We start from the raw sequence: 26,986 nt of genomic DNA, 5'->3' as shown, positions 1-26,986 counted from the left end.
ACATGGTAAAACTATCGCATTTTGCATGGAAAGGGCACGACACTGCCTGAAAATCATTGGGGTAAATGGACTGATTAAAGTGGACAAGAGATGCAAGATTCAGTCTGGGTGTAGTGCAATGCCTTTACTACAGCAGGATGTACAGAAAATATTGGCATCCTAGCACCTCACTTAAAAAAAGGTTTTGGTTTGTCGAATGCTGAAGGCATACTTAATAGAGACCTATCTGTGAAGCATGCCATCACAGCAAAGAGACTCTACGGTATGTGCCAAAAAAGATCATACCTGCTTTGTACAGTACATCAATGCCCATGGTGTCACGAACAGTTCTTTCCGGGCCCTATGCAGATGACACAATCCTGAATAGTGAGGAAACACAAGGGGAAAAGTCATGCAGGAGACAGGAATGGAGACAGGGAGCATGTCCTTGGTGTGCAGGTGTCCAGGGGAAGTGAGTCCGGGGCGAACAATCCAAGAGCAAGTCCAAATGGGGAATCCAAAACGCAAGCATAAGTCCAGGGCCAGGCGATCCATCCAGTAGAATAAAAACAGGAACCGGGTCGGGACCGGCGGGGGGGAACAGGAACAGAAAGTTAAAAACATGATGAAGCCAGACGCAGTAGGACCCGGGCTCACATGAAACGGGATTCAATGTAGAGCCTCGAGTGATGTGAGCGCCTGGCTTTTAAGGCGGACTGAAAGGGGGTTAGAATAAGGAACATGTGCGGGGAATGAGGCTGAACAGGGATGAGCTGGAGCGCCCTTAAGAGGAGGAGTAGCGATGGTGACACATGGATAGTTAGCCTGAGAACAAGTGTAGCTTCACAAATCTACATGGATCTTGATGTCTTTACAGCACATTAACAAGTCGGTCAAAATCAGCATTAAAGACACAGTAATACCTGGCATGCCCTCATGAAAAGAAATTAAAGCTCCAGCCCTCTCCAGAGATGAGATTTATTAAAACCAAGTGTATAAATTGTTTATGGAGGGCCCCATGAGCAACCCCTTCTTTGAGCCAGCACTAGGCCAGAAAAACCTACTGTATGTTTAACAACATTAAACAGTTGGGTTAAATGTATTGATGCACAAATAGTTCAGATGGTGCTCAAAATGTGGATATCAGTACTGTATATCAGTTTTATTTGATTGCCTGTAGCTACTGTACATACTGTATGATGAATTCCTTATCCTGGTAATTCTTGTTACTTTACTTATTGAAACACTCTTGTATATAAACTGTGTGTCTGCATATGTAATCATGAAGGTGTAATATAAACACGAAAAATTCAAGAAGGTGGCTGTGATATTTTAATCTTTGTTAATGCATGATTATTTAATTAAGTTGCAATATGAGCAGATGGCATCTCTGACCACAGATGAACATAGTGCCAGCAGGTGGGATGAGAGCTTCTCATTACAGCTTCACAAGTGCAACTCAGTCTTGACCTCTGTACCACCCTATCATTAGTCCCAGGCCTCTGTCAAAGCAATGCCTCTAAATTGTGCCAAGTCATGCCAGATTGTATCATTGCTTTATGAGGAACAGTGAATGTACTCCTGCTGTAAACTGGCACTGATGATATAAGAAAAACATATTCTGAAAACTTTGTATCAGTCTCCTGTGCTTTCAGAATAGAGATTTCAGCCCCCATCCCCCTTCCCCAGAGAAGGACACTGTTGATTGAAATTGTAATGTTTCAACATATGAATGAAATCAAAAAAGAAAAAAAAAAAGTCTTCAGTGTAAGGTTCCGTCGAGACTACTCAATGAATGGGTTATTAGCTGCTGTACAGTATGTATTGTACTGTATGTGGTGAGGAAAAAATCTTAAAATCTTAAATCTACATCAACTACAGCAAAAGGAAAATAAAGGCGCATACTTCAATTGTGCCACATAATCACTACTGTACTTAAAATTGATAGAAATCAAATTACTAAAGATATTTTTAACAATCCTTATTACAGATTTTGCTTTTAAAAATCATTTAATTCATACCTACTGTACATGACACACTTCAGATATTTCTGGATTGCTTGCTCAGAAAATTGGTTTTGACAGCTGCAGCCTTTCAGATCCTACATCCTGACATTTTCAGAAAAACTTCCTTGTTCTTTTAATGAGTATAAAAAGAAGCCATTACAGTGAGAGCAGAAAGCCAAAAAGATGAATACACTAATTGTTTTCCAACTAGAATGCTTCTTTTTCAAGTCACGGTAGCTCTTGTCTTTGCAATGTAGTGTATTTGTTCTCAGTGTCTTTTTTTATTTTTGAATGCATATACAGTAATAAACTGTGCCATGTTTCTGTTTTTATTTCAACATATCTGCCTTTGATTTGGGACTGATTTTTAACCAAATTCAAAACATACATTTAGATACCTCCTACCTTTGAATGGTGGTAAATAATGCTTTCTCTGTTCACACAGTACAACCAAGTCAGTCTGTGTTAAATTGTTTTTATTATTAACATTATTGTCCATACATTGTACAGTATATACAACTAAATTATCTAAAGCCTTATTATGCATTTTCACTTTTGACTTAATTATTTCAACATGAAAATGTTCTGTTTATTCTCTAAATGCCATCATATAAGATTATCTTCATAGATGTTATATACTGATAACATACAGTATAATATCAATCAGTAATTCACAGTTTACTGTGTTCAAGTGTATTTTCTGTTTGTAATATTTCTGTGGATGTGCTTAGAATGCTGAGAATACAAATGCCAATGTCAGTCTGAAATGCCTTATTTTTGTATACATACTGTAGTACATTAGTCCAGAGACCATCCTCTAAGAAACCTTCCTGAAGGTAATCCCTTCTATCCAATGAAAATCTTAATGGGCATAGCCTGCAGCAACAATAAATGTATTTTGTTTAACAATAAATCATTGTTATGATGTTTTCTTCTTACAACACCATTTCTACTTAAGCATTATCAGAACCTACTGTATCATTCAAAACCCAGAACTAATGCACTGGTTCAAACTCTCTTATCTCTTATCTACTTTTGATAACTGAGCTAAAAATGAACAAATTTCATGAGCATTTGTAAATAAATATAAATATGATATTTGTGTTTTTTTTTCAATTTATTGTTTATTTTAGTTTCAAATATCAAAATATTAGGATGCCTTTAGTACCACATGCCACCCCAATTACTATTCAAAACCATTGAATATTTTGCCATAGCCATTAAAAAAACATTTTTATCCCTTTTTTTTATTTGAATTTTCAAAGAAAATGAACTGATTCAGACACAAATAGTGTGTCAGCTTTAGGTGACTGCGGAGTGTCTTTTAGATACTAGATAAAGTTTTGTGACACTTGGAAGAGTAAACACTTCTAACTTCAAAGTAGAGATGTTTGCTGAGGTCTGGGGGGTCCCTTGAGCAGAAACAATTGTTACTGTTGTGGATTAATGCTTGTCAAGGAGCAGTACAGACACAGACAATATAAGCTCAGAAGGAGAAAGAAACAAGAAGCAGAGAAGAGAGAGGAGTCCAGTGGAGTTTGGACTTGAACCTTACACAAGGCGAGAGCCCCTACTCCATGATCGTCCGAACCAATCCTGACTGGAGCTAAGTATTTGAATCTTGTAAGAGAGAGCTAACCATTCTGTGTTTTTAGGGAACTTGGGTTTCCTGGGTAAAAATACCTTAGTTAGAAACATCTTTCCTGCTTAAGGTGCATTTTTATGGCTAGGGATATACAGTAGGCTCCCATTTATTTTGTGGCATCCAGGGTGCAGAGAGAGAGATTTAACTGCAGGTTGCTTTGTATTTAGTAGTTAGGAGGCAGCTCATCCCTTGTGTGACCTCTGTAGACATTAAGAGTTATAATTAGTTGTAGTCTGGTGTTTTTGGGTGACCAGAATGTTAGGCCTCTGAAACGCCTTGTTTGTAAATACTGTACATAGAGTAATGTGTGTGTTGTATGTTTTTGCTTTGAGTAGTGTAGTTTGTTTCTTGTCATTGTAATAAATATTTGTTTAACCAAGTGTGTCTGGATTATTATTCCTCTCACCAAAGCTGTACCAGAGAACAATGAATTCACACACCTCCAATTATACCAACCGCTCAGGTACTCTCTGGAAAAAGCATTTACAAGTTGAGGGTTATGAATGATTATTTTACTTATCAATTAAACCACTCAGTCAAATCCTGATTTTCACAATTTTAGTAACCACTCAATTGCAAAAATATTTATATCTAAAGGAGGGTATATATATATATTATATAGCTCTATTAAGTATGTATTTTTTATTTTGTAGACAGTTAAGCCTTTCTACAAGTTGACACAAACATTTTATCATCTGTTCAAATTTTATGGCAGTAATAGATCAATGAAGTAGCTACATGTTAGATGCTACCATTGTTTTATTTCAACCTGATGGTTGATCCTAAAAAGTAATTAAAAGGCCAATAATAACTAAGAAGGCTAATAATAACTTTTGTAAAGGTTTATGTTATTTAACTCGTAGCTGCTGCTGCTGTTCTATGTTTATGTTTTCGTAGTTTTCTTAATGTCTTTGTTTTGGAGCATGCATGCAAATAAGCATTTCATTGCACTTGTGCATTTGACAATAAACTGAACTGAACAAGATAAACTGAACTTATTACTACTATACTAATAATAGAATTTACAATAATAAACAACAATGTTTAGCCCAAAGCATTCAACAGTACATTGTATATAGGACTGACCATCTTCATTCATGACTGAAACAGCCATTATGCACCAGCTGCCCCACTACACAGCAGATCAGGTTTACAAGTGAGAAATTGCTTCAACAATTCTATTTACAAGAATGTGCCAGTTTGTACAAGTTTAGGATCTTATTTTGAAGTTAGAATTATTGTTTTTTACAAAGTTACACCCAACTGATTTTGGAATCTCCAATGGTGTCTTTTTGTCTTGGCTCAGGGCTACAATGCTGTGACTGCACACAGGAAAGAAAGAGGAGTTGAAGCAGACTGCTCTGATCCACCTACCTTCATGCCAGTTTTCTTGTAACATGTCACAGCTACCATTAGCTCTGTATAGGAAATTGCACACCAATTGGAGGAGAGATGCATCCCTCACCAATAGCACAGCAAAACTTCAAGCACCCAGGAGGCTGGAGATGGTCACTGCGTTTGCAAGGACTGAGATAACTATGGATGATTATTCCCATACTCCCCACAGCATTGCTCTTCCCATTGTGCACTGCTCCTTGGAGAACCCCAGTCACAGTCAGCTAGTAACATGGCTCAGACTCAAACCTCTAGCAGCACCTCAATCAGAGCCTGATTGAGTGATTGAGTGAGAGCCTTTACAGGTTGCACCACATGAGAGGCCACCATGGAATCTTTTATGATCATATACTGTAGTCTAGATCTCTTTCTAATATCTTATCCATCTCTTATAGCATATCCTATAGTACATTGGGCCTGGTCGCTGTGCTTGGCCGATGATTTGAAAATTGTTTTTTAGAGAAAAAAGTGCCTCCTACTGCTCTACTTGCTCCATGAAAGGGAATTATATCAAGAAGTAAAGGAAAAGATAAAAGGGTTAAAACAAAATCAGGATATAGTAAAGCTATCCCAGATATAACTGTGCAACTATCAAACTTTAAAACAGGTGAATGTTGAAACACTTAGCCCGTCGCTTTGCCAATACCACAATAAAACAAAAAAATCAACGATAAATAACCAGGGAATCTCCATTTCTTCCATGGTATGCAAATCTCCTATCTTTTTCTGCTGTTAGCTTCTGAATTTGCAGATCCAGTGGCTTAGACCTTTAACTTTGTTCAGATCCTTTCTACAGTGTCAGATCCAATTCAGTAACCACCTGAAAATCTGAATCTTATCCAAACATGTGTATACACTCGGCAATCAGGAGGAACTCCTGATTTTGCTGGAACTCCTGATTTTTAGTCTGCTCGTACATCAGTTTGGTACTGTCTGTTGTAAACCGGATTGTAATGTTTTTACTTTACATCCATTTTAAAATGATTTATCTATATTATTAACTGTTCTCTTCTCATTGGACAATAACAGGGATACCAAATCATATAGACAAGGACTATTATTTGTTACATACAGTATTATTAATGTTATAAGGAACAAGTAATAGGTTTATTCCATGCTGAAAAGAGAAGAAAGAAAACGCAATGTTTCAAACGTGGAGCCTTCTTCAGGTGTGAGCACCTCATGGAAAGCGATTCAGTGATTAATAATTTGGTTACTGCAGTAAATGTGCTGGGACACCCATTGTTCAACAATGTTGATTACTCAACACAGTTGATTACTGTGTAATTCTCACAGTAATCAACAAATACTATATCAACAAGTAAATACAGTACATTGTACAAGCAAGCCCCTATTTCTTTTACAGTACTAATCTACTTGCTTAACACTTCTTTGTTAGGAGCAGTATGACACAACATTAATTTTAAATAAAACTTTCTGTTTATTCTAGTCTCCTGAAGTAATAATATCTAAAACACGTCAAACATTTATGTTACAAAGCAATTGCTTTTGCAATTGTTTATATCATGTACTTAGTCATCAACAATGGGATACCTTCTTATCAGAAGTGTAGCATTGTTTAACATTATACAATTTATTGTATTTCTCAGATGCTTCCAGTGCTTTCTGTAAATATTTTAATGCATGATAAGTCTTTAAAGTCATTTATTAATTGACAGTATTAAGATTAAAGTAAAATCTCAAGCTTCATACCGCACAGCAGACATTTTCAAAGCCATGTAAATATTTGTTAATTTCTAGAAAGTTTGTTTCTAAAAACATTAGGAAAATCCAACACATCATCCTGAAATTCTCTGGTTTTGCTTGTCTCTAAAGGAAAAGAATCAAACCCAGATAATCCCAGGTGCCAGTAGTACCTTGGCATATTGCCTAAGACCTTGGGATGACATCTTTGTACTAATATGATAGAAGAGCATCAGTTCAAATAGTGGATTTAAAAAAATGTAAATTACACTAGACAGTCATATTCTCACATTTTACAGCTGTCTTTTTTCCACAGGTGATATTTGTGTGCAAATGCCACAGATATAAAAGTTGGAATGCTATTAACATAGTCACACAGGTTGAGACTATAAACATTGCTATTTTAAGCAACTGTACAAATCAGATGCCTTTTAGAAACTGCTGCCCATTTCAAATCAGTGGTTTTCCAGATAAGTTGCTGCTTTCTGTCATGATACTAAAGCAGATGGCCTATTTTAAACATGATAGTTATTCTGATGTGTACAATGCAAAACAGAGATGATTTTTTTTCTCACAACAGGAGTGTTTTTCAATGAAATACAGAAGAGCATATTTTAATTTATCTTCAGATTGAAATTGAATTCGCTCATACTGTAGGTCTCAGTATTCTTTAACTGATCCAAGGTTTTTCGCTCTTATGGGACATAAATTTTCCCAAGCCTCTTAAATGAAGCAAGCATAAATAAAGAAATCTTTAGATTTTTAGAATACCATTATGACAATATTGTGGTAAAAAAAAGTAACAGCAACTTCATGTACAACTCCTATTATATTTACTGAGTAGGAGCAGGTGTGTTTTTACGGTATCTGTTTCTTGTCAAGTGATGTGGTATACAGTACTGATCCATCATGACTCATTTGTGACTGGTGTGCTTTCTTGCTGTACTTTGTGCAGTAATTTCTATTCTAGGAATCAGTATTTTAGTGGTTGAGATAGGTGTTAAAACACGTCTACTGTGTTGCTGAAATGATGCAACTTTCAGAAAGCCATTTTGTCTGCATAAATATGGAAATTACACTTTGACTAATAAATGGACCCACAAACTAAATTAATTTTTTTATGACAGATAAAAAATAATAGCTGAAATTAAAACAGTCACTCAGCAAAGCTTTTTTTCTTTCTTTGGTTTTAAAGAGAAACTTCTCTCTCAAGGAAGGCAGCTTGAAGAGGTATTATAAAAGTTAAAGTCCTTATGCTTTAAATGAGTTTCATACAAGTATGTTTATGTAAGACTATTTTTGCATATTATGATTGCTTTAATATTAATATATACTGTAAGTAGTGTTGTTGTTTTAATAAAATTAAATTGTGTGGAAATTTTCAAGAGCTAAAGAGTGGTGAACATTAGAAATACCTTAATGAAAGCAATATGGAGATGTGTTGAAATTATTGGTTTCAACTTAAGCTGACTCTGGGGTTATGAAGTGCTTAATTTGCCCCCTAGCATGTTGTATATCTACAGTACATCACTATTGAAAGGTTTGAAAACACTGCAGAAAGACAGAGAGAAAACAATATTGTTCATGCTTCTCTTCTGTAGTACGAATGACTAATGTCTTTGTATCTCTTAAGAACTAACTGTCTCCTTTTTCATAAAACACTCTGGGCATTGATTGGGAATCAGTGTAAGTGTAATGCCAGCCCAATTTTTCAATTTTCAATTTACTAGGAAAACTGTACACCTGGAGAGTTTGTTTTATGGTATTTGCATTTTAAATATGTAGATTTTTCTTTCCTGAACACAGTTTCTTTAATTCAGCTAATAATTGAAAAGGTCTGGAAATTATGCATGCATTGAGAGTAGGGTGTTTTTTTCTGTTATGAAACCTGGATTTCTAATATCTCTGCTATCCTGATGATTAGCATTACAATCACTGATGAAAAAGTTGTCATATAAATGTGATGACAACCACAATTATCTTCTTCATAAAAGGAAAGTTGTATAACTTAGAGGGTGTGTTTTGTCATATGTACGTAAGTAAGTCACCTAAGTGCTGTGTTAGCACACACATTTGAACTCATGCCAGAGTATTTAAAATATTACAATTAAAAGCCTTTATGTGCGTTCAGATAGGATAAAATTAAATATGTATCTTAAATTAATTTACCAGGCAAAACTGGCCCTTGCTAGTTATAAGATTATTTGAAGAAAAATAATTATAAATTGAGCAACCATTACACTGCGATACCAGTGTCCATGCAATATTATAAAAGCAGAGGCAGGTACTTGATGAGAAATACCAGTTATTAGTGATACTAGGGATTTCATTGAAACAAAATGAAGAATTTTTTTTTTCTCTATTTACAGTACCTATCCTTTTTCATACATAGTAATGGTGCACTGTTCACTGTTTTTAGATGTAACAATAGTATGGTATTGAATGGTATTATAGTGCCACGAGGTGAGTGAACTCAGAGGGTTGGAGCTTCTCTTTAGAGAACCACGCGTTGCTGTGTGACCATAGCTTAACGGAGTAAGTGCCATACCTATGTGCAGTCCTGTAACAGCAGGCTAGATAATTCCCTGTGAAGATAACAAGCCTGACTGTCAGTACTGGGCTGGCTTCAGGACTGAGAAGACTCAAGATGAGATATCCCATTTAAAAATGCATGATAGTGAGCAGTAGGCCAAGCACAACAGGTCAAGGTATAATAACTAGCCAAGGCAAAGCATAGAGGGTGCAAGTATGAATGTTTGTGTTAGCCTGACTCATGGTGAGGTATGGCAGTAAGAGTGAGTGGACCAAAGCTGAAAGAGAAATAAATCAGACTAGGAGAAACAGGACATTGTTTGTCTGCCTGTTAGCATGGACTTGAAATGCTGCTGTTGTCTGTGTTTGGAGAGAGCTAGTCTATGTTGTGTGAAAGCAGATGGCTATGTGGTTTGTGTGAGCTGATATGCAGTAAAGGAGAGCAGATGGCTGCATGTGCAGCAGCCCCAGATTCAGCAGAAGTCTGGTGGCTGTGTACATGAGCTACTGTATGCTAGATAAGAGACTAGGGAGGCTGCAGTTCAACCCCACAAGAGGAAGAGTTAGTTCGACAGTCCCATAGGGGATTGGGAATTGGTTAATGAAAGGCATAAATGGAACTAACCCCCAGATGGGGAATGTGTAAGAGCAGCAATCCCAGAGGGGATTGGGAACCAGTAGAGAGTGATGTGAAAGATATCTTCTGGAAAGGGAATGAGTAAGAGCAAAAATCCTATACAGGATTTTCAGATTTACTGGAGGGCGAGAAGGAACAGGGCTGTTTGAGAGATGCCTGCTGTATGCTTGATAATTTATCTTTGTGAGTTGAACATGAGTAATGTGTGAAGATCAGAGTGCAGGGGTTTAGTAGAGGGGCCCTAACTCTACACATGGAGGACAGAGTGATAGGAAGGGGTCCTGTCCTAATACTGGCCTCTGATTTGACTTGAAAGTATATGTAGGTAGTACAATTAGGATTTAAAAAGGGAATATCTTGCTTGACTAACTTGCTAGAGTACATAGAACAAGAAACAAAGACAGTTAAGTCATGTATGATATATTTAGATTTGTAGAAATCTTTTGATAAGGTCTCTTCTAGACCTTCGAGAAATTCTAGAAGTTGAATTATCAAATTGATTACCATAGAAATCCCAAAAAATGGATTTAGATAAAGATATAGTTTAAAATAAGTTAAATTTGTGCTCGTGACAAAAAAAATGCTAAAAGACTTAAATGAAATACAGATGTCATTACTCAAAGAAAGGAATGGATAGATGAAAAGGTTCCTTATCCATTTGGTTGAGGCCAAAATTCTGGGTTGTTTTAGAATGATCTTGATTCATTTAATGAAGCATCTAAGGCCCAATGGCCTTTTCTTGTTTGCAGCATTCCTGTCTTCTTATATGTTTATGATAATTCCAAAATATCAAATGGTATTATACAAGTACAGTCTGTGCACAAATACCAGCAGAAAAAAAAATCACTGGCCCATCTACTTTAAATAATTGACACAAATATGTTCAATTCCTGTCTGAACTTCTGAATTGTTAAGTAGCCCTTATTACTATTGCTTTCTTTATTTAATCAGTGTTCAAAACGATTTGGAAAAACACAATAAATAAATGTATTTTAACATAATAATCTAATAAATAATACTAATTAGTAAAAATAATTTTAAAATATAGTACAGTCTGTGTTAATGTATTTATCTGCACCACTACTGTTTATACAGTACAATTACTGTATATTTCTTATTTCTTATTAAACCCCATAGATTCATTCTTGTCAATTAAATTAAAAGTATGATCTTATTATTTTTATTACTTCTGTCTTTATTTAGTACTCTGATTTTTTTTTTACTAAGTATTTACCAAGAAGAATTAAGTTCTTTTATAAACAACTGTCAAGCAACCAGAGGCAGGAACAATTAATTCAATCAATCCAAAACTAATTCACTCAAGTTGTGGAGGCTGTCTTCGAAAACTGAAATAAGGGGACTTAGTCATCCTCTATGTAATAAATACTTTTATGTCAATATGGCTGTCTTTAAGAGGCTCTAAAGGTTTATCGGCTTGCAAAAGACTTGATAGAAAACGAATAGACATCCCTCTATTTATTCAGCCGTACTGTACTGTACAGTATATCTCTGTCTGCTTCACACAGAAATTATTGCTTGAAAGCAGCCCCCAGAGTGTATCCTTTATAAGCCTGTGACTCATTATATAGATGCTTCTGATTGCAAGAAATGCACTTTGGCCTTTTGAAACAAGGTAGTTTGCAGACTTTTTAAAACATGATCAAAACCAAGTTGTTTTTTGAACTGCAAACTTTCTTTGGAACATTTGCCTTTTCTTCTAAATAACAGTTCTTCAGCTGTTCCTTACTTTTGCCTAACATGTCCAACACAAAATGTGTTTTATATTAACATATTATAATACCACATTTGGAATTTTAATAATAATAATAATAATAATTCACATATTAAGTAATTTAACACAAGAAGTCTCATAGTGGAATACACATACTTAACATATTGATAAGATAGGGTGTATGACATCTGCTGTTTACGTTTGGATTGCACTATTCAATGCCTTACTTGGAAAACTTTAGATAATGAGTATTGTCTTTCTAAATACAGGTGGGATTTAAGATAGGTAAACACAGGTAATCAGAGCAGGTTTCTGGAATTTTACTCTGGTAAATCATTAAAAGCATTTATCAATCATAAAAAGACAGAAACAGAGGAGAAGACAAAGAGATAAAGAAAACAATTATCTTCCTCTTCCTCTTAGCTTGGGTCATGTGGAAAGATTTTGTTCCAGTCAGTCTTGGAGATCTAAGTAATCTAAACTAAGTAATCTAAGCACTATTCTAGAATTTTCTCTTTTTTAAAGATGCATGGTTAGAATAGGGGGATTAATTCCAATTCACCTTTCGGCATCCATGTTGCAGGTAGGGAGATGTAGTTCAGTTCTTTTTTTGATTTTACTACTCTTTCACCAAAGCTGTGCCAGAGAAAAAAAAACCTTACATGCCTCAGCATTACTTAGCTCTTGTGTATATTTTTACGTAACTGCTTCTCCCTATTTTGTAACAATATATTGCTAAACAACATTTTTTTTATTATTTAAATTTTACTGTCAAATGCTCTGCATCACAAGCATCAAGCTATAAGGTGGCAGAATGCAGAGGCTAAACAACACAATCTTGGGAGAGGAAAACTTTAATTACTGTATACGAGGTGCTGCTGTTAGTGTTAATGTTAGTGCTGTTAGTACTGTTGGTGAACTCTATCACCCGTCTCTCTGGACCACAAAATCCAAATCAATGCACTTGTATGTTGACCAGGCACATTGTGCTATAGGAGGTGCCATCCTTTGGATGAGATATTAAACCAGGGTTTTGACTGTTTGATAGATTTAGATCCCATAGCACTGTTCTCAAGAGTTGAGGTCATGGCTGAAAAAAATATTAGAAAGCACATTTTCAAGCACATGAAAAATCAACAAACTATTATTCTTATCTTACTACCTTAATATATCTATAATAATAATATTAATAATAATTGCTTACATTTATATAGTGCTTTTCTGGACACTCCACTCAAAGTGCTTTACAGGTAATGGGGACTCCCCTCCAACACCACCAATGTGCACCACCTGGATGATGCGACGGCAGCCATAGTGCGCCAGAACGCTCACCACACATCAGCTATCACCTCACATCAGGGAGGAGAGCAGAGTAATGAAACCAATTCATAGATGGGGATTATGGACGCCAGGACGCCAGGGTTACACCCCTACTCTTTACGAGAAACGCCCTGGGATTTTTAATGACCACAGAGAGTCAGGACCTCGGGTTTTACGTTTCATAATCCATAAAGGATGGTGCCTGCTTACAGTATAGTGTCCCCGTCATTATAATGACCCCTGGTGAGCGCCCCCTGCTGGCCCCACTAACACCTTTTCCAGCAGCAACCTTAGTTTTTCCTAGGAGGTCTCCCATCCAGGTACTGACCAGGCTCACACCTGCTTAGCTTCAGTGGGCTGCCAGTTGTGAGTTGCAGGGTGATATGGCTGCTGGCTGCGTTATCATGTAGAAAATCATGGAGTATTCTAGTGAAAATATTCAAAGTTTGATACATGACATGAATAACATTGCTAGAGGATTGTTATTATTTACTATTGTTAATCTGTGTTTGGAAAGTTTGAGAGGTCATAGAACTTCAAGAGTGGGAGAGTGTGGAGTCTTATTTATACTATAATGGAAGCCAGCATTTTCATCGAACCATGTCCAAATGGTTTCCTTATCGACCTCTCATGAATGGTCTGGTTAGAGGTTTCTAAACCTGTCTCCCAGCCTCAGGCCATTGTGGCTGCATCATTTCACTCTCACTCCCACATTTCTTGACATCCTGTCAGACACAGGCGAAATGCTCATCAGTAAATACAAAATGGCTTCAAATGTGTGATTAAGTACAGAGTTGTATTAGGTTTCTCAGTTGTGAAAATCCCCCCCCCCTTGTTCATTGTACTACAATAAAGAGGTAAATCAGACATACAGTACAAATCATGAATGTCTGTTAATCCATTCATTATAACATTTTTGTTTCTGTTCTAAGGATAAAATACCTAATTTGTTGAAATTACTGAATACTTTAGTTATGAAAGTGTTCTACTTTTCTGGTCATATTAATCAAGCTGAACTTCCATCGGCCTTGAGAATTTCTTTCTCTCAGAAAAAAGTTCAGTAATATACAGTATATAATCTATAATTCATAATATGAACCCCATCTAATGTACGCATTGCAGTGCAAATAAAGGAACAGAATGATGTGTGAGAATGAGCAAAGTCTATTCTCACTAGAATGTTAAATTATTTACATGCAAAATGATTATATAAAAATGTATATCTCTTGTGTATGTTTTTGTAGAAAGTGTAAATTGCCATATACTCCTTCAGCTCCTTTAAATACAGACTATCTAAAGACAAAGGGTGCCTGCTCACTTTATTCAGATCACATATCATAATTGTGATGTTTGGGAAAAATGCCATTTTAATCAAATATCTGTGCATTGCCAAATGTAAAGTGCATTTTGTCATTATCATTCCATTTTTACTAATGTAACTTACATTATGAGGCTCATCAAAATCCAGATATTAAGAGACAACATATACAATTATTTTCCAGATAACATGCCCCTTTGAGACCAGTCTTTCTATTAGTGGAAATTACTAAGCTAACTCATTTTAGAAGGGCGCAGGTGTTTAATTGTCAAATGCTAGACCATAAAAATTAAAATATTTTTGTGTAACAGTCTCAGATTTCCTCACCTCGTTTTGCATTATCTTCAGTGTATTCCATTACTGGTAGGTGAGGGTGATTTTGGAGAGCTGCAAGCAGGGCAGTTGACAAAGGCCCCTGGTCAATAATAACCAACTTACTGTAACTAAGTAAGACCTTGTAGTATTTTTCTGCAAAGTGAAAAATATCAGTGTAACATGAATGTTTATCATACAGTTTCATTTTTATCCCTAAAATGACAGTCCAATGATAATGATAACTACAGCTGTTAAATATACACTATCATTACCTTTCACATAGTTAAGTGTTAAATATACAGTAGTTTGAGTTGAGAACTACTGTATTTTCATTCCCTCTTGTCTGTGGAACATTTGAACATCTTTTTGGGATATATAGTAAAGGGTGCGTGACGCTTTTTGCAAGTAGAGCTTTATTCAGATACATACAGTACTGTATAATGGTGACGTTTGCACAAGTAGGAAAGATCACAAATTGAATGAAGATTTTTTCATGTTTAATTAACATTTAAAATTCTCAATTAAATTTGCTAAAAATAAGCTTTTAAATTAATCCATTTATTTTGTTGAAAGTACTTTGCAACAGTAAAAACTATTTTTCCAGCAGTGAACATTTCCACAGAGGTATAATGTAATAAAGATAATCTTTACTGTATAATCTGTGCAAAGATTGTATTGAACACAGATGAGATTGTATTGAACACAGAATATGCAAATTAATTATGCTGATTTACATCCAGCATTAATAGGGTTTATTGTGAAAATCACAGACTAGTGTGGCCATGTGCAAAGCAATACAGCTGCTAAGCTTGCTTTGCAATAGGTGGCGAATGTTGTTTTATGGGATTTAGTCCCATCCCTCTCTTAGAGCCTAAAGATGCACATGTCCGATCACTAATCTAGAAGTCCTAAATGCCACAAATCATCTTGACACTTCTGACAAATGTTCAATGAACCTCAAGTCTAATATACTCTACAGTATAGGGCATCAACAGTATAACTGTGACAAAGCAGGCTTCCGCCTACTTTCACAACTATGCCATAAAAAACAGAACACTTGGAAAAGATACAGTAAATAAACATATGTATACAACCAATCAATGGAATCTAGTTTCCTTTGTGTCTGTATTGATTTGTGGGTGTATGAATAGAGTAATATAAGACACAAAGTGAAAACAGAGGTCCTTAAAGTCTTTAAAATAATCACAAACTCAAACAAAATAACAGAAAAAGGTATAACTTACCTCATGCTTGAAAAACCCTCAAGAACCAAATAAATGCCATAGGTGGATTTATTTGTTTAGAAGAAAAGGTTCTGCAGAGGTGGGAGAGCTTCATCCAGTACAGTGTCAGAGGACACTGCATCCTATCTTGTTGAGCAATGGGCGCAAGGCAGGATACACCCTGGATGGGACACCAATCTCTATGAGACTGCATTGCTATCCACAATACCACCTGCCCCATCATTCAGTATATAATTACAATAACAATGCTGTATTTATGATTTCTATATTGTCCTGAAAGTGGGCATTGAAAACCATGTCCAACATGTTACGGCACTAGCCAGATGAATTATAGGACCCTATGAAGTGACTAATAGAACTCAAGAGAGCTAGGTGAGTTAGAAGGAAAATCCGAGTGTACTTATCTGAATCGCAGTTTAAGAGTCATGGTCAAAGACGGGGTCGCTGGTCAGGAAGCCAAAGGTTCAGAAGCCAGGTAATACACAGGGAGATCTCAAGACAGAGATAAGGAGCACCACTTGGTGAAAACCAATACTGAGCATTGAGGTGAAGGTGGTGAGGGCTTAAGTATTGCAAGATGTAGTGGGTGCGGTGATGAAGGAAAGGTCTGATAGTTGATTAGTTAATGTGATGGCGTTTGCAGGAATTGGAAAGGACTGTATTTTGATTAGGAACAATGCAGGGTCATTTGCGGGAGTTGCATAGGGTTGGATTCTGATTGTGGACGGTTGTGACACATGATGGATTTACAATGAGATCAGGAGAATGCATTTCCTTGTCCAGAATATACAGTACACTTTGTTCCATCTTACTGTATGTGTCATTTGTATTAAAAACATGTACATCCATTATACTTGCTGTATTATTGTTAGATGGATTTGTTCACGGATTCCTCCTTTACTTGTCAACAACATACAATATATTAGTACAACTTCCCTTTCAATCCACTTATCTCATTAGTATTGATCAGATCCTATAATATTTATGCAAACGAGCTGCATAATGATGAAGAAAAGATGAAGAAAAGCATGAGCGTTCAGATTCTCTACCATCTCTAAGGAACTTCTCAGCACTTGATATACTGTACACTGCCCAAATAATCAGTAGATGTGTCTAATTTGACAAAAAGGCTTGTAAGTCTCTGGGAGTTCATTAATATAAGAATCTCAGCCTATTACAATCTTCCTTTCTGAACATCAGCTCCGAACTCTACAGAAGCCTCAATAAATGACAAGTGTTACTATCAACCCACCAGTTCAGCATAGAGTTTTCCCCAAGCTTGGATTTGATTACCATCTCACAGGTATTTTCTTGGCCCAAAACTTGCACACCAGAAACAGAGACTTTCTCCATGCCAAAAGACCCAATTCTTTGTACAGCTGTGCAGATTTTAATCAAAACTAGAAGGCATGAGCATGTATAGCTTTCTAACAATGGCTCCCTGTGGCTTTCAGACTATAGTTCATAATACTACTACTCACCTTTAAGGCCTTGAACAGTTTGGCTCCTGAATACATTAGTGACCTTCTAATCCCCTGTACAGCTACACATCATTTATGCTTTACGAACTCTGACCTCTATCCCCAATGCAATGCAATGAAAATTGAAAGATTGTGCTTGCTGTTCTGTTGTGCCAGGGCAATTTTTCTCTTAAAACTTACTTGAATGCTCTAGGTTTTAATTCTGTTGAATTTACTGTTTTAATGTTTTAATTTGTGTATGTCTATCACTTTGGTTGTTGATCATTCAGTGCCTTGACAAGATGTACTATGAAAGCTGTTATATGAAATAAGCATTATAAAGGTTAAGGCTCAAATGCCCACTCTAGCAGATATCATTTAATCATACTATGTAAATATACTGTATATATATCAAGTAGAAGTAACTCATTTCTGGCAGCATGACACACAGTAACTTAAACTAATTGAAACTAAACACAGTTTAGAAGCAGCAGTCTACTTAATAGTCCTATTGATCCACTGCCAAACTAGTCCAATATGACATGAGCAGGCATACTGTATGCAGACCACTTTCATTGTCATAGTCATAGCTTAAAATTTTCATATCTAATACATGCTGCCATTATACAATCAAAGCTGATAATATTAATTCTGGTGATATGTAATCCTTCACTCAACATTTGTAGAAATACTGTATCATTTATAGTGCCTTGCAAAAGTATTTTGCCTGAAGCTATACCAGGTAACAATTAATATAACAATTTATTACTGTATATACACAATCTACTCCACACATTCAAAGAAAAAACAAAACAAAAAAAAGAAGTAAAACCATAAACAATATAAAAGAAAACAATTACATTAATTTAGGTGCATAAAACTTCCTTTACCAATCACACAACTAGTTAAGTAGCCACTAGTTCAGTAAATCATATCTGATTACGAAGAGGGTACAACAGGAAAGCTGGAATATACTTTGTGCTTTTTCTACCTGTGGCTATAAACGACTATGTGAAATGTGCATGAAATAAATAACAGCACCTTTGTTAAACACTATGTTGCTAGTGTCAGACATCTTGCCTTGAAACAAGAAGAAACACAAAATGCGTGAAAGCATTGTTAAAAACATACACTAAACGTGAAATGTCAAATCTGATTCATGTCATGCTTATAATCTTCAAAAAATCAAATGGCTTAATGACTTGCTTCAACAATGAAAGAAATGAAAAGGATGCTTCTTAATAAATAGCTGTAAAACAGTATTTGATTTTAGTATATGCAGTATGTTTTATATCAAATTATAAATCTGTAATGAACAGTTCTTTCCGGACCCTATGCGGACGACAATCCGACGAAGTGGGGAAACACTGGGGAAACGTCATGCAGGAATACGGGGCTGAAGACAGGGGGGCGTGTCCAAGGTGCGCTGGTGCACGGGGGAGGTGTGGCCGAGGCGAACAATCCAAAAGAGTAGTCCTTAAAGAGAATCCAAAACACAAGGGTAAGTCCAAAACCAGGAGATCCATCAAAACGCGGAATTAAAACACGAAGGCCGGATCGGAACCGGCGGACAGGGAACAGGAACGGGAACCGAAATTAAAACCAGGCGCTTCCAGGTCCCGGACTCACACGATACGGAAATCAGATGCAGAGCCCGGATGAGCGTCAGCGCCTGGCTTTTAAGGTGGGCTGGGAATAGGAATCAGGTGCGCAGAATAAAGTCTCAAGTGAAAGGGCTGGAGCACCCTTAAGGAGGGGGGACTATAATCGTGACAAAATCCTGTGTTGCTAAGCATTCTTATTGCTGCATTTAATTTTTTACATTTTAGGATACTTTTAATGTCTTGTGTGGTTTTATTTTTTTATTTTCCATTTGCCACGTGTTGATATGGATTTTCTTCATCTCTGATTTCAATGTCTCTTAAAGCAATCTTCAAAATGCCGGTAGATGTTTCACTAATCAAAGGTCTCATACTTTTATTATATGTATTTTTATTTTTGTTAGTCTCCATTTCACTTAAAATTCCATTAACACAGCATTACATCTTTGAATGAACGCCTTAAGGTACTGTAGTATTCAGCATGTTAAAGTGGAACAGCAGTACAGAGAGTGAAAATATTAATTGCTGCCTCTTAGTCACTATATCTCATCTAAGAAGCCTGAAGAAATAAGACAATAAGTTAAAATTTGGCTTTTTCTCATCACAAATAAAAATGAAAATGTATGGTGGCAAGAAGTCATAGCACAGCTCAGAGGAGGTTTGAAAAAAGTTTTAATTTTTTTATTAAAAAAAGGCCATTTTGAATAACAAACAGGAACATACAACAGTACATTTTCCTGTAATGCTCTGAACCCATACAGAGAAGCTTTTATACAGTATAATAATAATAATAATAATAATAATAATAATAATAATAATAATAATAATTGCTTACACTTATATAGCGCTTTTCTGGACACTCCACTCAAAGCGCTTTACAGGTAATGGGGACTCCCCTCCACCACCACCAATGTGCAGCATCCACCTGGTATACTTCAGATTATCTCTCTGAATTACCATAAATTTCATATTTAGGAGAGAGACTGTTGCATATGCATTAGAACTTATATAAAGTCAAACTTATATTTGTTAAAAATAGTTATTTTTGGCAACAGTTATCCCCATCTTCCAGTTACTTTGAAATGTCACTGACTTTGTTTGTAAGCACAAAGCACGGTGACAGTCTTCCAGAGCACAACAAATCAAATTCTACAAAAAGATAACCAGTGCATTATGTAACCAACCAAAGACAAGGTCACGCATCCATTGTAGACAATGCTGTAATCTACACTGCCCATCATACCATCAAAATATGTGTCCCAACAATACCAGCTGACAGTGTACTGTACAGTACAGTATGTCTTCATGCTTCAGGTTGTGTAATAATACAGTAGCTATCTGGCAGTGTGAGCATGTAAGAGCCTGAATCACCTCCCGTTGGACATTTGTGAGATGCCCTGAAATGAGGTGTCATCCATGGTTGAGAAAAAAGTAAAGAATAAAGACCACCACTTTCTACAGTGGAACAAGTGGAAAGAGTGCATCAGAGATGTTGACTTTGTTAACCAGTATAATTAATTTATTTATGTCACTTCTGTTCAATATAATGTCAGTGCATCTGCTACTAAATGGGTTTCCTTGGTTTTTTTTAATTATATCTCTGTGAATGTGTTGGCTTTCTAAGTGATAATTTTTCTTTTAATGCTCAGTATGTTGGGTGATTTTCAGTTCACTAAGCAATAGTTCTGATTCATTTGCTGGTGTAAATGTTATTTATTCTCTTACATCTGATCTAAATGTCCTTTACAAAGTGTGATAATTGACCATGACAAAAGTTTTCTATCTGGGAGCAGTACAGCAGACAACTAAATACTGGGATCTTATGAAGCTGTCCAACATGAACGTCAAGGGACTGATTGTGATTAAATGCAGACCAAAATAATTGTCACAGGGAAAATAATTGTGATACCATGTTTTGTGTTTTCTAAATCAAATTTAACTGCAAAATGGTATTAACTATCTTTAACCCTTATTTGTTTTCCTGTCTGTTGATTGCCATCCACTGTATCCTTCAGGTGCTGTAGAATATGGCTGCTTTTTCATTTTGTTTTAAATAGTAAAAAGGATTATCCATATCTTCCATCGCAGCTCACAGCACAGACGTAATTGTTATAGAAACAATATGTAAGAGCATTTTTATTGGCAACTCCATCTTTTACTAACTTCCCTTAGCTTATCTTAACTTTAGGCACAGACTTTTATGATAGCACATGAAATGTAATTCATAAACCACACTTAGATGGAACAAGGCATAACATGATTTTATAGAGAATGCATTTATCCAACTTAATTTGATTTTCTTTGGTTAACCATAAATATATATTTAAATGTCTCATCTGACGACAGTAATTTAAGTCCAGCAGGGAAAATTATATAAAACATGATGTGTGTAAGAACTTATAATTTTAAGCGAATATACTGTACCTAGTTAAATTTAAAATGAGTTGATTTCAGCCTGTAAAATAAATAAATTGGAAAACACATTTTTCAAATAAACTGAAAACAATCCTCTTTAATAGCATGAATCATAAAATATTTTCCCAGCTCTTTTAATTTTATTCAGCTGTCGATGTACTGTACATATACTGCACGGGCATACCAGTACTAATATAGATTTACTCCAGTAACCATGGTGACATTATCTGCAGTAGCTTTTTCGGTCTGTGCCGCAAGAATTAACTTATGGGCTAAAAATGAATTGAATAAATTACAAATATCTAGATAAGCAGGGCTATAAATATTTTATCTTTGAGATGCATGTTTTCAATAGAGAGAATATAATTTATGTCTGAAAGTAGGGATAGAAAAGTAGTGCTGTATATTGAATTTTGAAATCTTATTGCACAGTTTTTCTCAGAAATGAGCTTCAAAAATTCTTCAGGGTAAAAACAGACATTTTTCTTTTGTCAGATTTTTTTAATATATAATACGCTAAATAAGCATGGAACTTAATTATTCTCCACAGTAGGTTGGTGAAAGTAATCTGTTGTCAGAAGGCTTTCAAAATGTCTTTAATTTTTCCTGTTTTCAGGAACAAAATTTTCCTGTTTGGTTTATTAAGAGCTCCTAGTAGTGATATGGATAATTATACTGTACATGTCTCCAGTCAAATAGTGAGTTTTTGATTTCCTGCTGTTCTTTTTAGACTTGCACAAGAAGCCATATGGGAATATGTTTCAGGAAAAAATAAATAAACCTAATGTTTTAGAAATTAGTACACTTTAAAATTTTAAAGTGATGCTCATTTATACTGTAGGTGGCTTGTACATAAGTATGACTAAGCAGAATTAAATCCTCTCAGTAATTACCATTTAATTTAATTATTTAATTAGTAATTTAAAACAATATCTAGTTTGTCATATTTCATTAAAATCAATAGCACCACAGAACCATCTCCTTCATTCGTACTACCAATGATATCAAAATGTTGCAAAAGCCTTTGATCACATAGAATGACAATATGTCTGGCTGGTGTAAGAACATATTGGTTAAGGGACTGAATTCATTAAATTGACAAAAAATGAACTTGCAAAACCCCTCAGCGATGTTACTCTCAGACACTCAGTGTTCTCCAGTTTTTTATTTATCTCCAGGATAAGGTATCAGTGGTGTCTTCTCTTCCAAGCAGCTGTTGGATCACCACCTGGGAGGGGTTTTAGAGATGCAGAGAAGACTACAAAGGGAAAAAAACTGATGTTTTTGTTGTTATATTTTATATTCTTAATTTGTTTTCATTCCATAAAGAATGATGGTACCGCAATGCCATTTACAGTATATTGATTCATAATGTATTTTCATATAAACATTGGCTTTTTACCAGTATGATGAATTTAAAAGTAGCAGATTTTAAAAACCTCTCCTTTGAGCATTGCAACATGCATTCTGATTCCTGTTCCAGGATTAAACTATGAATGAAGATAGGAAAATCCTTTCAATATGCTGCATTCTGTTCAATTTCACACATACTTTATTTCCTTTTACTCAAATGAAGCTTGGTGGATGAACACTTACATTTTTCCCTGACTTTCTAATTTAACACAGTATTAAGTGTGAAGAGGAATTGTACAAGACACTAGATATCTAACACACAATATTATATTCTTATGCAGCATTTCATAATTTTTAATTTATCAGTTTATTAACTAGAAATGAGTCCAAAGAGAGTGACATTTTATCACAGACTGTATGAAGTACAGGATTTTTTTAGATAAGAGCAATCTAAGTTGCAATATAAATTTAGCAGCGATGAGCTCAGCCAGCTTATATGCCTGACTGATTTTGCCTATTTTGAACTCAGCTGTTATAGATGTTAGTCACTCAGTTCCTTTTACAACTTTAGAATTGCCTGTACTGTATTTGCCATCAATTTTGTGAAAAGTTCTGTACAAATATATAGCCTTTATTGACAATATTTGTCTGTGTGAAATAAGTCCCTATGTTTTGTTAAGTACAGTATATAAGTTCTTTTTGGTGTCAATATGTTTCTCCCGTAAATATCTGTCCAGTATGATGAATATGCAACATATCTGACAGTTATCATGTACTGAAGACTTAATCAGGTTAGCAGCCTTGGTACAGTAGCACCATTGCAGCCTTGAACTCATTGCAGCCTTGAACTCAGGGAACACTGTTCTGTAGTAGATACCATCCATTCGATGAGACATTAAATCAGAGTCCTGACTATTTGAAGAGTAGCAATGTAAGATCACTTAACTGGCCATATACAATTTCTTGGATTAGGAATTTGTCTTTTCGCATACCCCAACTTGCTTTCCATGAGACACACAGACAGGGAGAGAAGCTGGGGGTCAGAGCGCAGGGACAGCCATTTATATGGCACCCCTGGAGCAGTTGGGGTGAAGGGCCTTGCTCAGGGGCCCAACGGAGTAGGATTCCTCTGCCAGCCAAGGGATACGAACCGGCAACCTTCCAACCACAGGCGCAGATCCATAGCCACAGTGCCACAGCCCCGCCCATGTTGGCCCCAGTGTCAAAAGTTCACTCTTGGCTTATAAAATCTAACTTTCCTAAACTCACCCCATTATTCAATAAGTAAAACAATGTTTCACTTCATTGATGTGTTGTGGGGCCAATGGTGCACTTTGGCTGCCATACATCACCTACTGTAGATGAGATGTATTTCAGAAATGGATAAAAAGGGTTCTTTCTTCTGTGTAGAGTGTTCCTCTCTATAGAAATCTTTGGTAAAAAAAAATCTTTAAAGAAATATTTTTACAATCGGAAGAGAAACCAAACTAAAGTGGTTTGGTATTCTTTGAGATGAAGAGTGCCATTTAAAAGAATAAAAGCTTCCCATTGATAATACCAAGACAGGGAATGCATGTCCAGGGTGTATCCTGCCTTGCACTCGTTGCTTGCCAGGAGTCTGGCTCCCCCGCATCCCTGAATAGGAAGACTGATTAGAAAATGGATGGATGGAATATCAAGATCCAAAAGGTGCAAACATGTATCTAAAGTACACTTTGGTCAGAATGTATACACGGGTCTATAAAAAATCTTCTGAATGTACTGTCTACTAGGGTTGAAGTACACCCTGCGGAGGAAAGTCTACTGGATCATTGAATTAATGACCTCATCTATAACCCAATTCCAAATATGAATGACTGCTAATGGTTTATATGAAAGCTATAGTAGAAAGAAATAAAAGAATCACCTGTCGTTGTTTTACTCCAGCACCAAGCAGACTGTGCATGTGTATACAGACAACCTCAACCCTAGGGGATGCCATAAGCACATATTTCAGAAAGAAGACCTACATTTAGAAAGAAGAGCACAGGAACTCGTATTGTTATTGCAACTCCTGGAACAAGAAAAGGCCACCCTCATGAAAAATACCAGCAAGAATCGGATTCCTTTGCCACTCCCATGTTAAAAAGAGAAATGGGAATGGTATGTACAGTATTTATAATTGTGAAATATATGAGAATAGACATGCCATATTTTCTGTAATTGTATACGTTTTTGTACTAAATCCAAGGTCTTAAGTAATAGTGAAACTGTATGTGTCCAAAATGCAGTCTAAGGGGTATGCAACCATGTACAGTACATATATCAGATCTTAAGTCAAGATTATCTTTATGTGAATGCCAGGATTCAACCATTCACACAATCAATGCAAAACAAAATCATAAAAATCAAATAAAAAATTTTAGACCTCCTACAGATCTTCCACACTGTAGAGTGGAAACTTGAATATGGAGTCCCATTTCTTTCCTTATGAATTTCAGAATTTGAGAATACAATTTAATCAAGAGGCAAATAAGCATAGAATTATCTTTAATGAACACTTCCATTTCATAAAATATGTGAGTTGTGTATGGATTCAAATTCAAGACCTGATTTAGCTTGAAACAGAATGTTCAGAATGTTTCAATTTGTAGTATTAAGAGTTTTCTGTTACAACAGTCTAAAGACACAGGTTATCCAATAGTGACATGGGTAGTTTTTCTACAGTACATTGTGTGCCATAGGAAAAAAAAATGGAAAGCAAACAATTTTTATATCTGGCTGCAAAATAAGTACATTATTTAGTTGAACCATTAAATCTTCACCTATATATGTCTGCCACTCCTACAGTATATCATACCTACAATTTATTAATATTGCAGGTACCAGTGGATGAATATTTGTTTCTTTCGTTTTTGATCAGTTGAGAATGTGATTCATGACATACTACAGTATGTGAATTGTGATATCGGATTCCACAATCATATAGAAAGTCCAACATGGACTGGGACAAAAGGGCACACTGAATCAAAAAGGCAGTTTTTTCTGATTTTTTTATTTTATTTGCAAGTATCTCAAATTTCTCTTCCCCTGTTACCAGATTCTGATTTCTGAATGTCTTCACAATAAAATAAAACCCCTACTGTTTTGTTTACTTGGTGAGAGGGAGTTCTTCAATAAACAAAATATTTCATTTTTTTGTTATTTTTCATTGTCATTTCCCAATAAAACGTAGTTTTCCCCCCTTTATGTTTTTCCATGTATTGAGTGAAGCAAATTGAAAAACAATTTCAATACATTAAAAAGTCTAGTTGTAAACAATATTTGCAGTTGTTTTGGGGGGAGACTTCTTTATAAAGACATTGAAAGTGCTTATGTTGGCAAATCATTTGCATCTTTTTTACAATGTAGGGAAGCAGTAAACAATGAAACAATAAAACATATTATATTTATGCAAAGGAACAAGTAATAGGTTTATTCCATGCTGAAAAAAAGAAGAAAGAGAACACAACGTTTCGGCCGTGGAGCCTTCTTCAGGTGTCAATATAAATATAATATAATATAATATAATATAATATAATATAATATAATATAATATAATATAAATATTATATTTATATTTAAAAGAGTATAAATTAATTTAAAGGATAATGTACCATGTTAAATATCTTGAGGTGAGTCCACTTCCTTTTGGTTTTCACCTGTGGCAAAGCTAGAACGTTTGGTTAAGTTAGTTCAGGAGTCAGCCCTGAAGTAAAGCACTGAGAAATACCTGTGCTTAACTGTTGATTTAGGTATAAAATGGTGATATTTTCCATAGATTAGGGAAATATGCGTCCATGTGGTTTAGCCATTCCCCAGTGAATTTACTCTTTGAGGAGCTAGGTCTCTGCTGGGAAAGGAGGTGGGAGGTCTCAGGTGGACAATACAACTTCTGACTCCAGTTCTGATTTAAGGAGCAGCATTAAGGTTTAGACTTTAAAATGGGAAAACAAGCCGGCACTGGCTAGTTTAAGGACCACATTAGTGTGGGACAGTATCGTTGTCATATCAGGGTTGGTTGGGCCTCAGCTTCAGCTTCAAAATCCCATGTAGTTCAGGTGATCAAAGTGAGTAGGTCCCACAAGCCATTTCAATGCACAGATCTCTTTGGGCTAGAGCTGGGAAACACTCAGAGGATGTTTTATTCAGAAAAACAATCAGGGGCTTATGGACTGATCCCTCCAGTAAGACCTTGTTGGTTTATCTTTATCTATCCTCATGTTCTATTACTTTGCTCGCCAGATATTTCAGCTTAACTCCATCTTTTTTCCCTATTATTCACCTGGGGAGGAGTCTAATTTAGAAACTT

The sequence above is a fragment of the Lepisosteus platostomus genome, chromosome 9 (assembly GCF_059453375.1).
Source record: "Lepisosteus platostomus isolate fLepPlt1 chromosome 9, fLepPlt1.hap1, whole genome shotgun sequence".
Lineage (NCBI taxonomy): Eukaryota > Metazoa > Chordata > Actinopteri > Semionotiformes > Lepisosteidae > Lepisosteus > Lepisosteus platostomus.
Note: the sequence above shows the minus strand (reverse complement) of the source record.